Raw genomic sequence first — 6,063 nt, 5'->3', positions numbered from 1 at the left:
ATTAAAAACAGATCAAGTTAAAACTTATAAATAAACGTGTTTAGAGTATTCAAAGTGTATTCATATGTATACAGCTTGAAAAATAAGAAAATATATTCGTTTGAAAATTGCAATGAAAATCAGAATAGCGTTTATTTGTTTATTTTATGTTATATGATTATGACGTCAATTAAAAGTATTGACGTATGTTTCTTAATTATTTGCTCGAATTTACAGGTGTATAACGTTATTTTAAAAATCATAAATAATTAAAATATTTTAAGATGAACGCATTGGTGTTTGTTTAAACTTAGCAGCACCACTTTACAGATAGTTAACATTGTAATAAATTTATAAAATATGGTCATAAAAGTTTATCAAACCTCGCTAATAAGAGTAAAATAACTGATTTTTTGAATTTAAGGTATTAAAGAACAAAGTTTTACTGGTTTTACTTGTAAAATAGTTATGTAAGCTACAAGTAAAATTACTTACCTCTAATTTAAATGTACTTTTCACTTTTGCGGTTTTAGATTAAATAAAGTACCGAAACCAAATTTGAAAAGTATACTTTAATTTAAAATGATTTTTAATGAAAATATGATAATTCAAACTTATACTTTTGTAATACTTAACTACGTAAAATTTATTACGTTACTGTAAAGCTTTTATTAAAAAAACAAATACCATATGTATGTTTTAAACTATAACTTTAAAATATGTACTTTTTCTTTAAAAGAATGTACATTTTTTATTAAAAATATCAGTCTACTTGCTTCGTGGTTAAGCATAATTAAAAATTTAAAAAGTTGTTAAAATAAAACTTAGTTTAGCTTAAACATTTTTACACCACTATAAAGTTGTGTCTGCTATTTCGTAGCTTAAGTAAAAAAAAAAGTAAAGTCGATTAAATTAGGTTAAACAACGTACAATTTTAAAATTGTATGCTTAGTTTTCAAATTAAAATACTTATTTTTAGGTTATAGGGTATATTAATAGATTAGCAACATACTTTTTAAAATATATTTAAACTCATAATAATACTAAGGTATAGTATCAAAATCCACCCGCGTTCAATTTTGATCGGGTGGATTTTGAACGTGTCCCAATATTAAGCATTGTTTAAAAATTTAAATGTCGTTTACAGTGAGTCTTTAACACTATTAAAGAGCAATTTCAAAGATATCTTAGTTTTCTTTTAAAAAAACAACTGTCTGAAAATTGTTGTATCCATTACAAGTTGACTGTAAATAGTTTTGTCTTTTAATATTAAAATTGTTTGTTAATATAAGGTAATTATTTCGGCCAACCATCAAAAAGGTTGAGATTTTTTTCGCCATCGATAATAAACAATGAACTTCACCGCACAACCAACAACAACAGCATCCGAGACAACCTACGAAACCGGTCGTAGGTTGTCTTGGATGCTGTTGTTTTTGGTGTGCGGTGAAGTTCATTGTTTATTATGTTCAATATAGAGTTTTTAAATTTTCAATAATTTTTGTAATTGTTTATTGAAACTGATTGTAAATGAGATATTTTATGATAGACAACTTTGAATTAAGTTAATAAAAAAAGTCACGTATAAAATATTAAGTTATAAGTCATCAATAAACAGAATAAAATACTGATACAGATAAAGATATGTAGAAATAGAAAATTTTCTTATGGAGTTTTTAATCAAAACCGGGACACAATGCTTTCTGCGCACCGGCTATGCATATTTGGTATTCAAAACCGTATTTTAACTTTTCTATTACCAAATACGCAAAGTTAAAGAAAAAAAATATCAGGGAAATTAAATGCTTAAAGGATAAAGCTGATACACTCTATACTTTTATCTTCTTTTCTTATATTTTTTAGGAGGCACGCATGATCAAGAATTTTTTAAACTCAGAATGACTCAGGATAATTTGTTTTTAAATAAAAAACTCTGGATAGTTTGAAGATTGAAAAAAATTCAGACAATTTTCTGTTTGCAAAGTTGTAGCGAGAAAAATAAGTTAATCACTTTTTTTTTGGTAACACTGGCCGTTACGAATGAAAATAAAAACTGCATAATACTCTTAAATGATTGAAAAATTTAGTTTTTAATTGAAAAGTTTTTCTAAACTTGTGCCTGAAGTATATTTTCTGTATAAGGTAATGCAAAGCATTAATTTAACTGTGCAAAAACTTGAAAAAATGTTAAGAATTTTTTAAATGCTGCTAATAGAGTTTGTAATTCAACATTACAGATTATGCAAAAATATTCCTTTCTCCTTCCGCAATAAAAGTTTGTGGCAGTGTAAGGGAGACGTTGCAGAAAGCTGTAACTTTCAGAACACTTAAACATATTTCTGTTGTTTTTAGATAATTTATTTTACTTTTTTAAACGCTTTCCTTGTGACATTATCCATGCAGCGAACTATACTATTCTGTTGTAGATTGTAAAAAACTACAAAACGAACTAATCTTTTTTTTTACAATCGACCAGAAAGGCACAAAGGAGAATCAGTAAAAACACTGATGTGCCGAAAAATGATAAGAGCCTTAGGAAACTATAAAACTTCTAGAAATTCTAATAACTATACCTCTGTGCTCAACATAAGCTAAAAAAGACGTTTTTATCTTTGAAAAAAACAAAAACGTATCTACGTAATACCATAGGTCAACTTAGAATAAACTCCTTAAGTTTATTTTAATCTGTCGAGACTTAATTACAAATTGTAGTGGTTTTAATGAGGAAGTTATGAATTTATTACAAACGAAATGGAGAGAACGATGCATTTCATTACAAAGATAAAAAATAAGCTTTTTAGTTTTTTTTTTTGTAGGACGAACTTCGATTTTTCTTTGTAACTACTTTAACTTTTGATAAAAATTACATGCTTTAGAAAAACATTCTTTGTTGCTAGATTTACCACCTGTAGTTTATTTTACAAAATGTATGCTTTGTCTGACTAGAAATTTACTTTGTTACTTATCTAAAAAATGTTCAGCTGTTTTTTATTAGAAAAATCGCTACTAAATACTCACTTTAGTTTTGTTTTCCAAGTAACTTGGAACTAGTGATGTACCGGACTCACTATTCGGGAACAGATTCATCACTCAAAACTGTCGTGTCTGATTATAGAAAGTAGTCTCAGTTAGAAGTTAGTATTTGTTAGATATTAATTAAATAAGGTAGGATTTAATTATGATGGGTAGGACTAGTAAGTTAAGTGTACCACAATCAGTCCACAACTTTACTACCAAATTGTCAACCTTTGCTAGCTGTTCTACTGATTACTAGATTAAAGTAATTTTTTCAGTTTTTAAAAACCTCATTCTGACTCAGGCTTGTTTATACTCACTCTAGCTAGTTTTATTGACTTAAACAGTGGCAACCCTGCTAGTTTTGAAATTTTTGGGAATTTTAGAAAATCTTGGACTGCTTAGGCTAGTTTAGATTTTTATAAAAACTCAGGCTAGTTTTCTTTTAGATTTTGAATGAGTTTGAGCTGATCCAGTTTTCAATATTTTGTAACTTTCTAGTGTATTTTGTTCAAGAACTTAATTTCAGATTTTTAACTGTAAATAACACCTAAATTTGTAAACCTTGTTGGTAGCTGTTCTACTTATTATTAGATTAAAATTTTATTTTTTCAGTTTTTAAAAAATCTCATTCTGACTCAGGCTAGTTTATTCTAGTGATGTACCGGACTCACTATCCGGGTCCGGGTCCGGCCGGATATTGCCATTTTTGTCTGATATCCAGATCCGGCCGGATTCTAATTTGAAAAAAAAGTCCGGATCCGGTTCCGGCCGGACTCTAATTTAAAAAAAAATCCGGATCCGGTTCCGGCCGGATTCTAATTTGAAAAAAAAAGTCCGGATCCGGTTCCGGCCGGATTCTAATTTGAAAAAAAAGTCCGGGTCCGGTACATCACTACAGTTGGAACATAATATTTTTGTAATAAAAATGCTGTTGTTTTTAACTAATTTCTTAAATAGAGTTTTTTTGCTGTTAATATTCTAATTATTTTTACACAATCTATATTTTTTAAGTCTTGCGTTTTAAACTTGCCAGTCAATGATTTTTCACTATGATTTACGTTTGTCATTTAATATGCTTCTTTTTTGACAACTTTTTATTTTTATTTAACTAATGTTTAAAGTTATACGATAAGTTTAAGTTCCACTTGCTATAAAATTATTACAACTCAATTATATTTTATAACATTAATAGCTAACTTTCATCAAATATCTTTATTTTCTATTGAACGAAAAAAAGTGCGTAAACTATTTGGTCTTAAGACCTGGTGCACGAATAATCCTTTCTGTTATCGAGTTGCACACCACGGACACCTTTTAAAGTCTTGTCCAAGACAAGATAACAACCAACGTGTTCTATTAATAACACTTCACTTTAAAGAAAAGTTTTAATAACTAAATAGTAGACAGCAAAGCTTAAAGTACAATCGCATCTGTTTAAGTTTAAAACATAGTGATACTTTGTAACAATTTTTTATAACTAGTCAAACAAATAAAACTTAAAAGCATAAAAACCTTACTTTAATGTAAATCTTATAAAAAAAACAGTAGAAACACACTCGTAGAACAATTTTAATAATTAGTATAAACTATAAACTTTTAATTTTACTATAAAACAGTAAATATAAAATCTAATGAACAAAATAGTTCTACGCAAAAGTAGTTCGTGTTATTTTTTTAGAAGTTTAATTATTTTATTTGCTACTTTAAAATTATATTTTACAAATCTAAAACTTGAGTATAAAAGTAGCTTAAAGTAGAAGAAATAGAGAACTAGAGAATTTTTACGTGTAAAACCTGAGTACTTTTTGATAGGAATTTTATTGAGCTTGGAAATAAAACTAAAAATTATATAGAAACAAAAATCTATAAAAATTGCTATAACGTAAGTAATAACTGTAATAGTTAATACATTAAAGATAAAGTACTCAAAATATAAAACAACTCTATAATAAATAAAACACCTATTTATAATTGTTTAAAAGCTAAAACGTTTTTGAGTTTAAAAAAGTAGTTAAGAAAAAACTAAAATAACGTCAATAAATAACATAAAACAGTTAAAAGCGTTACTATTTGAATATTAACCGTATTAATCAAAAGCTTAAGTTAAATTAAAGTCGTTTAAATAACTCTTTTCATTTTGTAAGTTGAAAGATTTTTTTCTGGAAATTAAAGTTTTTTTTTTTTTTAAATATACAAGCATTATAACAAATTTCCGTATAACAGTTTCGATTTGCGAACTTTTATAAAAAGTACTACCTTTTGCCAACTAGTAGTATATATTTTTTGTAACAAAAACTATACCACAAAACAAACATAAAGTAGCTTCTTAGTTGAAGAAAAACAGTTTAGAGTAAGGGCAGGTTAGAGCATTGTAAAATTACCGACTATTACGTTATAGTTACGTCATAATTGCATCGTTCTGTTACGTCATAAATCGCGGCATCCCCCCTTATGGTTAGATAAGCAGTAGTCCTTCTTCTGTTTAGTAAAACTACAGAATATATGAAAAGTCAAATTATTTGATTATTAAATATTTATTTTAAATTATAACTAAATAACTAAAAACAAAAACTATATATTTAACATTTAGATGAAACTTATAGCCCCTAGTACTATTAGTACACTAACTGATTGAAAATTTGATAAAGCAAATCCGTAGCTAAGAACATATTTTATTTATAATTTTGAAAGTTTATGACATGCACTTTTTCTATCAGAGTTAATAAAAAATATATGTTTTAAAATCAATTAAGTTATGTTGTTTAAAAGTATTGACATTTTCAAAATAAGATACTAATATATGTTCTTTAAGAGCATCAGAAGTTTAAAACCTCTTTTATATGTAATTAACATATGAAAAAAAATCAGTATTTACTGCTTTTAATTACAAAATACTATTTTTAAGCATTAAATTTCATACTATATAGAACAATATATGTCAGTGTTTTAACAGCAAAATGTCATATTAAGCTTTTAACTTTAATCAATTAAAATAACGAAAAACATAAGACGCTAAAAATTTTGGTTCTAGGATCTGGTTCACAAAAAACTTTTCGGTTATTAATA

This window comes from Thalia democratica, chromosome 7 (genome assembly GCF_965202585.1).
Source record: "Thalia democratica chromosome 7, ktThaDemo2.hap1.1, whole genome shotgun sequence".
Taxonomy (NCBI): domain Eukaryota; kingdom Metazoa; phylum Chordata; class Thaliacea; order Salpida; family Salpidae; genus Thalia; species Thalia democratica.
The sequence above is the reverse complement of the archived record's forward strand: the minus strand, read 5'-3'. Positions refer to the sequence as shown.